Source organism: Mercenaria mercenaria, chromosome 9 (genome assembly GCF_021730395.1).
Source record: "Mercenaria mercenaria strain notata chromosome 9, MADL_Memer_1, whole genome shotgun sequence".
Classification (NCBI taxonomy): Eukaryota; Metazoa; Mollusca; class Bivalvia; order Venerida; family Veneridae; genus Mercenaria; species Mercenaria mercenaria.
The window spans coordinates 900521-913915 of record NC_069369.1 but is presented as its reverse complement, the minus strand read 5'-3'; the positions used below and the strand labels follow the sequence as shown (position 1 = coordinate 913915).

The 13395-nt window shown below is 33.3% G+C and overlaps 1 pseudogene; it reads right to left on the bottom strand.

Moving 5' to 3' along the window:
• Positions 1-11736: 11736 nt before the first annotated feature.
• LOC123559809 (galactosylceramide sulfotransferase-like) lies at positions 11737-13125 on the bottom strand (annotated as a pseudogene).
• Positions 13126-13395: the final 270 nt, after the last annotated feature.

The following is a 13395-nucleotide window of genomic DNA, read 5'->3' as shown; positions in this document are numbered from 1 at the left end:
GAAACTAATAGAAGGTAATTTTACCTTGGAAATCAAATGAACACGTGGCTTTTGTTTTTTATATCATGCTCAATATAAATCATTCAAGTATTTTTAAGAAACTGATGTTCGCGATTTTTGCAGTTTAACTTTGCATTGATACATAAGCGATTTAACAGAACAATTCGATACCGCGTGTGCAACAGCTAAATAGTTCAAATCCATGTTAGGCCACGTATAAGCAAACAAAACTTCTGCGTAATACTGCAGTAAATATGATTGTGTGCGACATTAGTGACTTTCCATAATCATAAATGAGAGTCTGTCGGGAATATTATGATGTGGGTTTTCTTAGGTACTTACATGTTTCCTTGTAACGAAAAGGTTACCGAATCGGCTAGTGCTTCGCAAATATATTGAAATACCTGAGTCAGATATGGATGATCACGATAATTTACGTCGGCATCGGATAATGAAATCAGCACCATTCATTTAACAAAATACGATTTTGTACGGCTGTTTAAGTATTTTTGCGTGCATGGAAAAATTCGACTAATTTTAGGGAAAAGTGATCTTCATGCAAAGACTTTTTACTCAATTCCCGCATCTTTTTGTTTCGGCCTGCCTCGATTTCATATACACGTCACGTGCCAGTCAGAATACAAGAGTGCGAATGAAAGGCGGGAAAAAGAAGTATCAATCGGTCTCCACATATTTTATTGACTTCTACACAAGTGCGAGATATAATCGATGACACGATTCTATTACATCAGGAAATGTTGATTGACATACTTTCGGCGATTAAGGGCGCTGTAGGCCTGCGCATCATCCAGACAAAAATTAAAAAAAAAGAAATCATATTTTTTTTAGATCGGTGATGTCAAAATTGCATTCTATGTATCGCGGTCAGTAAAGTAGCGACTTGTCGTTAAAAAGAAAGGAAAATGTACGTAATTAATTAAGAGAGGTGATCAAACACCCACCCACCCCAATATTTTTATATTTTTACAATCAACGCACCACCCATAAAGACGATTTTTGTGAGGACCACCACCCATATTGTGATTTTCTGATAGACCCCCACCGCCCATAATTATGATTTTCCGATGGACCCCACCACCCGTCAATAAAAATTCTTCTGTAAAAATTATGGTATTGTATGTAATAAAAATAAATCTGTAATAAAAAAGTCGCAAATTGCAGATGTGCTGCATATTTCACCAGCGTGTAGGTCTGGTAAAATTAGATCTATACATTTTGAATGAAAATTATACAAGATATGAATATATTTAACAATGCTTTTACTTCAAATATATGACAAAATGCATGATTTGCCGTTCTAACTTTAAAAATATAGCGGGGGACAATATACCTATAACCTCTTTACCACGCCTGCGTACTATGAAAAAGTTTCCAGCTACGCGCCTGAGTCGCTGTTAGATATTTTTCACCATGACATTTACATAATTATGCTCTCCAATTATTTTTTTTCTAATTTCTTGTTAATTTATCCAAGAAGTAATTCAGTGCTATGCATTCTAGCGGTCTGAGTAACAACTTTCTTTCACAGGATACACAAAACTGAATTATAAACCTTGACGGGCCTCAATAGTTTTATTTCATTACTGACGTAGATAACAAATGATGTCACATACATAGTACTTGGAAATTATTGCAGACATATTTATAATGTCAGTTGCGATAAAATGTGATAAATGGACTTTGGAAATAACTATGTTATTGGAGATTTCGTGTGAAACATATTCGTGTTAACTTCGGCAATCGGACATTCAGCCTCTAAAATGTGTCAGGTAATGTACACTTTACACTTTTAAATTCCTGTATGTTTCAAACCAGGGGTAGCAAAAAATGTTGTTTTATTTTTTTCTGTTCCACAACGACCAGTATAAATGACACTATGTCCAATTTTTACGAGTTGAACAACTGCTCGTCCTTCCTTGTTCGTATACATTTTGGGATGAAAGATTTTTAATTTGTTGCTAAGCGATACATTCTCTCCGACTGACCGGAAGTTGGATACGGAATGGCCGAATACCAGAACACTTTATTTAATTTATTTACTATATGTGTATTCTATACTTGAAATCAGTCATTGACGTATAAGTACGTACAAAATTTATTTCTTTCTCTTTGGAATGGTGTAACATAGACAGAAATCCAACGTCATTTGCCTTCAAAATCGCCGTTTAAAAAAATCGAATCGAGCCGTGAAGTTGCCAACCTGGATCTCTTTCTGAGATCTACGATCTCTTCAAGAGATCTAACCTGCATATATATTTTATTGATTGAGCTTCAGACACCTGAGCTTAAATAAATGCAAATAACATGAAAGTATAACTTACATAAGAAATAATGTGATTTAAAGCTACATTAACAAGAAGGATAATTTTATTCAATACTTTTTATAAGAAATTAAGACAAAAAGCAAGATATATTTAAAGCTATTTTAAACATCTCTGTTGCCATGGTTACTTTCAACTTTAAGAAATATAGGTTACCATGTAAAGTGCTTGGTATTTTGCTAATAATATTACCCAAATATTCCATGTTGTTAATTAACAGAATGGCACTTAATCCGTCGAAAACCATGTTTTTTATACATAGTTGTTAAATAATGAGAGAAAATGCGTTACAATGTAAACACGAACCCCGCGACATATACATTTTAAGCTTATAGTAGAAAGCTAACGCGCATACTAGTAAAATTATTAATTATGCAGACTTCTACGGATATCAATGAAACTAAAATACACTGAAAAGTGTTAGAGATCCATATTTTCCTTCTTCTTTTAATATAAAGTACCTTTGGAGGGTCATGTTCTTCAAACCTGGATAAAAACTGAACTTCAAGGGACAGAGAAAACGAAATTGAAACTGTAGCAGTTGAAACATCATTACACGAAATACAAAACATTGCTGCGGGTCAACTAATTCGAATTTACCCTGGTAACAAGGTAATCTACCACCTTGAATGCAATTTTGTAGAATTATAACAGATAATGTCAGATACTGGAAAAAAATTGGAGAATGTAAAATATAGAGAGGATATTTGTTTGTTTTGAGTGAATATGGAATATATCTCACTGAGAAGTGAGAAAATTTGAAATATTTTCATGAGCGCGTAACATTTTCTCATTTTTCAGTGAGATATAGTCCATAATTATTTTCTCAAAACATATTTTCTTTTTATTTTATGCTTAATTACATTATCAACAAATTTTTAATCTCAGCGCGTGAAACAGACGCGCATAAACGAACATGACGTCAGACGCGTTTTGACATTAGAAAGACCCACAAGACATAAAGTTCCATTTTATTTTATTTCTTGTTGCAAAATGTTATGAAATTCTCATTAAGTAAAATATCTTGAATCGAAAAATATACTATAATGAACAAAGTGCGACTACAATTTTCATCCTGTTTTAAGCAAATATATTAAAACTTATACATAACGTACAAGTAGATCAGCAAAGCTATATCATTTACTCTTTAGTCATCTATATGAAATGGAAAAAATCTGTCTAATTGGCTACTAGTTTAATAAAAGGTTATTATTGTTATAGTTATAAGCAGTAAAAGTCATAGTCAGATCCAGGCACTTTTTATTTAGATTCCATTATCGTCAATTTTACGGAAATAAGAGTTTTGGACATGTTACGCAATTTAAACATCGGAAATTCAACCATTGGTTGTAACATGAATTTATGTATGAACGTTCGAGCAGCCAAAATGAAGGCTGTGGTGTAGCATATAAATAATAATCTGTCTTGTCCCATTACGACAAATCTTACGAGAAACAGTTCTGCACATATGCATTACTATGTGGGAATGCAATCAAAAATTTAAACAAGCGTTCAGTCGCCTAGACTCAAGCATGACTCGTTTTTTTAGTGAAACAGCAGATCACAAAATTAAGCAATTTTTATTGGATGTTAAATAAAAAGATTTCTACACGTAACAATTTTTCCGCTTTTTGTGCAGAGTCCGCAGCTAACTGCTTTATTTCTGCTTCAAGTTTATTATCTAATTTAGTAAGTTTTATTTATTTATGAAAAAGGAAGGTTTCCCTGATTTCTTTAGATTGATTATGAAGTATTCAATAAATAAATAAATAAAATTGAAAATTTGTGAGTATTTCAATTTTTGTGGACACATTTTTGGAAGGTTTACAAGTTTGTAACCTGTGGTTACTACGACTGTCAGTTATACAACAGATTTTGGCATTCAAATTCAAGACCTGTGCTGCACCAGCATCAACGCACACACATCACACGGGCTCATCATCTACATCGACTATAACATAATAGTATAATCAAGTTCATGGTAAACTTAAGCCATTGCCTCTGGCACCAGACAAGAAAGAAAATGCCTCTGTACATGTTATACACTACCCCTAGGTTTCATATAAGAACCATGGTCATGAACGGGAAAATACTCTTACCCATTTCAGTCGCGCATTTCTCAATTAAAACGTGCAGTTCGATAAATGTATAATAAGGATATTGAACAAGTAATAATTAATCTTCCTTTCTGTACCGGTCACACTTCTTCAGTATTTCTTAAAGAAACAACACGTAGTTTATAGTTTCATGAACGTTACAGAAAAACCTTTGATGAACTTCCCTGTTGAAGTTCCGGTCTAGATTTCAAAATGTTTCTGATTGGTTGATGTAAAAATGTAGTCATTTGTTTGCTAATATGTGTATATGCAGCATAAACGTGCACTGCGAATAAAATAAACAAAACAGATTTATACCAATGAATTACTTCATATTCAAAATCATTTCTAAGACAAATTTCATTCATCATGTTGAGTTTTATTGTATAACTGTGAATATTTTGCATTCTGTTTTTGTTTGTTTACATTCCGCGCAACATGTGCACATGGCTTTGACCTCTAGACCGGATGTTCATTAGGGAAGTTCACGCAAGTCTTTTCTGTAACATTGACGAAAGCATAAAATATGCGAAGTATCTCTGCAGTATGAAATAGTGAGATCGTGTGACTGTTGCACGATGGAAGATAAATTACCGCCTGTTCAATATGCTTAGTACCCAGTCGTCATTGCCTTCGATAAATCACATGGTTGATTTATCATGTATGTACACAACCGCCAGTTTGTCCGTATAAGTAGTAATGTACACAAAAGCCATTCTCACGGTGTATGATCAATCCTATATTGTTGGTACAAAAGTCGCCTCTTCAACTCACATGTGCGTACAAGCAACTAACATTTCCTGTTAGTCTTGGATAAACAAGGTAAGTCGGACGTGTGATGGCCTTACTTATGATCCCTTAATTCTTAGATTCGTTTTTATTTCATAACTTGGATGATTTTACGGAACAAATCGAAGATGTAAAAAAGTAATCGGATGTTTAATTATATTGTGTTTATTATCAGAATACGGTTTACAAATACAAAATAGCGGAAATAACTTCTCGCAGGTGCAAATATCTTGCAATATTTAGTTTTTAGTAAGTCAACTATATTTTTTGTATAAAGGCATCTATATTATGTCACAAATATTCTGTCCCAGAGCTTAGGAAACATTAATTTGAGAGGTATTTGTGAGGGGTGTCTGTTTCTGGCTAAAAGAATCCTTCCATTATCCATCCGCATATATGCCTCAAATGAATTGTCAAAACATGCGCGTGCCGGTTTTTAATCTTTGTATAATGCTTTGTTTATTATAGTGTCGTTCTATTGAAAGGGCCAGTCAATTTTGGACTATGAGAAACTTTTTTTCTCTATGCGCATTACCTTCCGAATCCTATCCTTGCAGGCCAAGTGCTTCGTGTGTTTCTTGGGTGTATGTTAGTAAATGTAGCTGTAGCAATGAGATACTCTCTCTCTCTCTCTCTCTCCCTCTCTCCCTCTCAATTTATCTATCTTGATTCGCAATCGAGAATAAACAAATAAATGATACAATGTTGTATTTTCAGTTTGATTAGCATATATTATACAATTTTTCATGATCACTTTGATTAACTTAATAATTCTTTTTCGGGCTGAACATGTTCTTTCCCCCGATCGATTTACATATAAGCTATTAAACAGTTGTTTGACATAAGACAGTGGCTAGGTTTACGGTACCTTAATCCTAGTTTCTGATTCTAGGAGTACGGAAGTTTCATATCTCCAGATAAACCTATGAAAATAGGCTAATAGTACGAAAATGTTGAGCATGAAATTTACGTTAAAACATGCTTAAAGTGAATTAAAATGCCCTTGATAAAAAAAGGCAATGACGAAAATGAAAACTTGCGGTTTTTACCATCTGTTGAACTTTAATCTTTCGAGAATGACAACGATATTTCCTCTATGCAATTAGTTTAATCCAAAATGGCGGTCAGATAATTAAGAAATCAACGGCGGACCTGTAACTCGCAATTTCAAGTAAAATAAGTAAGTTTACAACAACATAATGTATATATTTGCGTTTATATTTGATGTCTCATAAATACTTCCTTAATCCTAGCCTGTCCTCATAAGGTTATCTAGAGATAAGGAACTTCGGTAATCATAGAATCGGTACCGTAATCCTAGCCACTGCCTTTACATAAATGTAAACTTCTCATATAGCAAAATAGGCTATTTTCAAACTCGTCTTTTGGTGTCACAGCCTGTTTATTATTGTGTGTAGATTTATGGTGTATATAGTTATGTAAACCGTGTGTTGGTAACATTACGGTGTACAGTTATGTAAATGAAACCATTTGTTGGTTTGCTGGTTTCAACTGGTTTAAGTTCGTCGACAGGGTTTTGCCTACGGAAGTGTTCAGTAATTCCTAGTTTCACGGATATGATTGGCAATGTTATTATTCTTAACATTAAATTCGAAACTGTATGATTACACATGCGCTTGCTCGCTCGTCCTACAGCAGGCCTCCTTTGTACGACAATGGTCTCTTCCTCGAGTATCTTTTCACGTGGCCATTACTGTCACAACAATTTCTCCTAAAATCTTAAGGTGTCATCTTTTATATAATATCAGTTTGTACTTTTATGCCATACATTTGCCATGTATATGTATATATATCGTATATCAGAAACTAGACAAATGCAAATTCAACAATTTAATTGTTTTTTTTAAAAGTGTTACTAATTTGGTAGTCATAAAATAAGACCAATCATTTTATTTAGAAAATAACTGTTTTCATTTTTACTGTCGAAGTGTTGTGCATTGGTATGGGTACAAGCAGTAAAACTCATGCGGTTGTACTTGCGTAGGATCAATTTGATTTCCGTTTCCGATCCCGTACGTTACAACATACATCATTGTTTTTGAAAAATTCCCACCCACCACACCGTAATTTGATGTATATATATACATAACTTAATTTTTATGTATACATAACTTAATTTCTATAGTCCTGTATGTGTTTTTTTTGTTGTTGTTGTTCTTTTTAGACTGAGAGAGACAGACATAATGGGTATTTAATAAGCCATGTATCTTCGCTTTAGCCTGTGTGTTCAATACTATGCAGTAACTGGATTAAAAACTGCAGTAATCCTAACAACATTACAGAAAAACTTTAAAAAATATATATATTTTTGTAATAAAATATTAATGAATTTAAAACATATAAATATATATCATTTTCATCTTATAAACAACAAACATATTTCATTTACAACTTTTGTTTAGCTTATAGTTTACTGTATCTATGTATGGGCCTCCTTGGTATCTCCCTTTAGTTCACTGCAATATGTATGACATCATCATAACTAAATATGACACTATATCTCACAGGAAATGGTGTAACTAGAGTATAGGATGACACTAATCTGCTGTTCTTTTGAACAACAAGCTTCATTTAGAACAGTTTCGCAGTTCTATTATGAATAGGAAAGATATAATTTAATGAAAAAGTGTAACAAAATGCAGTCTGATGCTTTATATGAAAAATTAGATAATGATAAAATAATGTTTTTATTCACATAGTACTTTTTCCTTGGAACAATTTTTTTTTTGCTGACTTGGAAACTGTTTTATGTGCAGGCATTAACGTGGAATAGTTTCGCAGGGAAATTAGTTTGCTATCCCAGATAGAACGAAAGGACACATTTTGAATTAAACAGAAATATATACAGATATATTAGAGTCTAATAAATTATAATTTTCCAGTATATTTATTTGGACAAGTAGTACATATTTATGTAAAAGTGATTTAGTGAAAAAATGTCACAGGAACGCGTTGAGCCCACGATTTGTGTCAAATCATTTTCAAATCCCTTGATAATTGGCATAGTTATGGACAAGACAAGAAACACCTTTGACTTCTCAGTGTGACCTTGACCCTGGAGCTAGGGTCTGGTTCTTGCGCACGACACCTCATTTCATTACAGGGAACATTTATGCTAAGTAACCCCTTCATCAATGGCAGAGTTATGGCCCGGACAGAAAACAGACCATATTAATCTTTGACCTCTAAATGTGACCTTGACCTTAGAGCTAGGGGTCTGGGTCTTACTCGTCGTCTTATTATGGTGAACATTTATGCAAAAATCCCTAAATGAATGGCAGAGTTATGAACCGGACATGAAACATACCATGTTAACATTTTACTTGTAAGTGTGATCTTGACCTTGGAACTAAGGGTCTGGGTCTTGCGCACGACATGTCGTCTCATTATGGTAAATATTTATGCCAAGTTCTTTTAACATCCCTTCATGGATAGCCAAGTTATGGACCGAACACGAAACAAACCTTGGAACTAGGGGTCTGGGTCTTGCGCATGACACTTCGTCTCATTATGCTGAACATATATGCCAAGTTATTTCAAAATCCCTTTCTGGATGGAAGAGTTTTAGCCAGGACAAGAATTTACTGGACGCACAGACGTTCACCTTAAGAATATATTTCTAGGAAAAAGAGGACGCCCAACTGAATATAGAAAGAGTAAAGAGGAAGATTTCTTGGAAAGGCAAACAAGAGGTAAGAAATACAAGGGTGGTTTTCAAAATAATGAAGCAAATTTAAGTTTTGTTTACGAATACAAGAGATCACAGAATGATCTTGGCGCCCACCATTAAGCCATTTTTGAATGTTCCTATTTCAAGACTCGCTCAAGGTCAAAATCAAGGTCAAATTTCATTTTGGTACACAACACTGTGCAAGCATGTGGTCCAAATTTGAAAGCTGTAGCTTGAGAAGTGTGAAAATAGGTCACTAGTTCAATATTTGATCAGAATGGTGGCCGTTTGATTTCAATGGCTACGAAAACAAGATTGCGGTTTTTCTAAATTTCTTGATGCATAATGGAACTGTATTTATTTGTGCCTGTAAGAGAATTTTTCCACTATTTCCAGCTAATAAAATGTCATTTATAAAGCAATTGCATATTCGCCTTGTTATTTGTCCAAGGTTTGCCGTATTGTACGGCCTCGGGCAAATACGACTGTCCGAGAAAAAATAACTTGACCAATATGAAATCGCTTGATTAATAATAATATTATTATTAAACTTTCTACTATTGGTGGTAATACCATAAGAACTCAGTGAGTTACCTTAAGGCAGCTATGTACGTTCAGATGAAAAATCTTGACAAGTTGTTTAGACTTATTTTAGAAATCATAATCATTTAAGCCAGTTAAACAGAATAAGCTGCTTGTAGGTACTTAAGAATGATTTAGAGAGATATTGTGATGCGACAATGCAGTGACATAATCAAGCGTTACTAGTACTGTGATAAAAACTGGTTTAAAGTCATTTTCTTCTAGGCTGCATGCAACGAGACACAAAATTGTTCACTTACGTGTTGATCAAGATGTTACAACCAACCAAGCTCATATTATACACCCCAAGCCTCATTTAATTCTTATCCGAAATTGTTTGCAGTTTACAACTGAAACTCATGCTCGCCAATTTATTCATCCACTTTTCTGCATGTGAATCGCTCGTTATCATTGCACAAATAGTCCACACCATCAAAATGTCTGTTGAAGTTAAAACTCATCCGTTTAATTAATCAGAGTTTCGCATATTTTGTCATTATTTTCCTTGAAAATTGTCAGACTTTCTTACAGGAAACACTTCTGTGAACACAAAACAGAATAAGCTAAAATGTCATTGTAATTCATAAAGACGTACATCGACATCGTACGCCCGCTCAGTCATACTTGGTTATTACATGAACATGTATGATGATTTTTGCGTCAAAATGTGAAATAATTGTAAGCTATAACTCTGATGTAAACAAAATGGTGTTCTTTAAAAATGTAACGGAATTGGCCCTCTCTTTTGAACCAATCAAAATGCTTGAATTCCGTATTGGCCCTATTTTCTCGTATTGGCCCAGTTTTTCTCATATTGGCTCAGTTGTGTTTTGAACTAACTCTTTCTGTTTCCTACGACGTTCGCAATCGGTCTGATACAGTGTGTAATACTGTAAAGTTGAATAATAATGAAAGAAATTACCATATTTGACTTCCTATAATCGAGACACATACATACAATTAATCTAAGCAAAAGTTATTGCCTAAATAAAGAATTCAGCAGTGTGTAAACGACGTTATAAACACACTTAAATGGCTGCCTCCATAATCAGTCAGTTTTCTTAATTTCATACTACTATATATTTTTTTCATTGCTAAGAAAGGCTTGAGGGTGTTTTTCATATAAAGTTTCCATACTGTCATCCATTTCGTGCCCTTGAGAGACTATTTTTTTTTTTGTATTCCACATATAACCATCTAAATTGAAATCTTTGTGATCTGTGTACTAAGTTAACTGGCTAGGCCGTCTTTATCCTACTTTTCAGCTACTTTTTTGCATTAAGATCAGTTTTTATTTTACAGATCAAGTATTGATCAATAACACTGAGGAACGTCTGGCATGTGGCTATGGCCCTAAATAGGAAAAAAAATATCCAGGCTACATACCACAAGCTGAAAGAGGTTTCGGATTTGTAATTTTCTTCATTTGTACAGTTTTGCTAGTTTACTATAAATGGATCTTAAAATAGAAACTAAGAATAATTTCATTTTAAAGTACATACAAGTAAGTTAAATACACCTTGAAATAGCCTACATATACATGATCTAACCGTGTTAATACAATTTTAAAAGAAATCACTAATAATAGACCCATTCAACAAGTATGTTAAGCATTTGTAGAGGTAAGTGGGTACATATACATAATGATTGAATGTTTATTATCATACATTATTTTCCTGTGAAAAACATGTTACAGTGTTTGAGTATACATGAAAATTTTGATTGAATAAATCTAATTGATTAATAAGTGTGTGTTTTGTATGTCACAAGTAGAGCTAGCTTTTGTATTCTGTATTTGAAATGCTGCATTATTACACTTATTATTAAAGACGCTTCACAGTCTTCTATGCTGTAACCGTCGATTTACTTTTGTTACAAGGAACTAAGTAACCTTCTACTTACTTTTGTATCAAAGAACTAAATAAATGTTGTTATGTATTTGTTATGAAGAATGATGAAAGAATTTCCAGAACTTGAAACGTCCTTGATGAATCTGTGAATGGGATTGAAACCTAAGGAACCAATATATTTGCGATCATCCACTGTTTATCTTCTGCGACTGTCATAAATATGTATATGAGAAAATATCTTAATGTTGCATAAAATAAGGTCATAGTTCCTGCCAATATGATCTGAAAATGTTCATCAGTCTGATTCACACAATAAATATTAACAATGAAAAAGTAAAACTAACTGAAAGTAATACTAACTTAAAAGAGATGCTTATCAATAAAATATCATTCTGTACCAAGTTTCTTGAACCCGGTCGAACAATGTAGCATTTTCATAAGTTAATGTCGAGATTATGCTCAAAATCGTACACTCATATTGTACACAAACAATTTATTATTATTGATTTGGAGCTCCCTCTGACTTCTATTTAAATTATTCTTGAACCTGATACGAAAAGATTACTATAATTATTCATAAGACGAATTGGATTTTGCTATTGAAGCATAATATCGTGACCACGCTTTTTCGATTAATCTTTTCATCATTGGTAATTCTGGTTCCTTCATTAATTTACAATCATTCAATGTTATTATGAAAGCGTTTCCCCATTTTGTTTCAGAGACTGTAAACATAGAGGTTGTGTTTTTTTGCCTTACCGCTTTGTTACAGAACGTTTTAACTTCTTCATTTATTGATTTAAAACTTTCAACCTCCCTTTTAAAGTCTTCTCCATACAATTCAACCTTGGAAACAAATACTTTATAGAAATGTTTATACAGAATAAAATCTGCACTATTCCATTCCCTAAGATTTTCAATGTCTTTACTATCTAAATGAAATGGTGATGTATTTTTATTAGAATTAAGTGTGACGTACAGGATATCCTTAGTGTCCCAACATAAAGTTCGCTTCATTAGAACTAAAGATTCTTGAAAGTGTTCTAATACCAGCACAAATGAAAAATCTTGGTCAAGGTCTTCAATGTACGTTTCAACATATTGATCACTGTGAAATTTATGTTTTGGTATTCCAAAGTCAAATGACATTCGGTTGTAAACAAAAGATTTTCGTCGTTTCACTTGTGACGGGTTTTTTAAAAAATAACTTACAGCTTTATTTGCAGTCAATTTACCTTGAAATAAATTTCGTATATGTTTGTACAACCCAAAGTATAAAGCCGCCGACGAAAAATGACTGACTGGTTCTCGGATTATTCCAACGTAGACTGAGTCTTTTGGTAAAATGGACTGAAAAGCTTCTCGATTATAGACCGCGTGATTACATAGTATATTGTAGGACTCATTTGCAGGAATTAGAACTATATTGTCTCTAGCTACAGTCTCTCCATGCCATAAAAATAATTAAAACCAAATCCGTTTGACTTACGAGGCAGAACGATGTTGAGATTATTGTTAATTGCAAAGCGTATGAAAATGTTCATTAGCGTTGTACTTCCAGCTTTGTGCACCTTTAAAAAGCTTACATTGAACTTCTTTTTATTATCCTTTGTTCCATTTGCTCCTCTGTTCCGAACAATTTCATTAGCTTCTAAGTCTTGATCATTTTTGAAAATAAATAGAGAATGGCTAACCAAGCCCTGATATTTGGAAGAATTATGCAAACGATTGCCAATCTTCATTATTCTGGTAGCACCAGTAGTAGTTAGAAACATGATGGAGCGAGCGTTTTTGACCCCATTTGACCTTTAAACCTCGGTCCGAACCAACTAATGCCGGACAATTTAAAATCCACAGGTTTAAACCCAGTAAAAAGTTTTAAAGTTAAATGTAAACACATATAATATAATGAGTTTACAGAATAAAATATATTGTTTGAAAGAAAGAAAATTTACTGATAATATAAATCCTCATTATGTTACAACAAAAAACGGGAGAAAAATGATAATGGCTACCTGTTCGTCTTGTGGAAAAATGAAATCAAA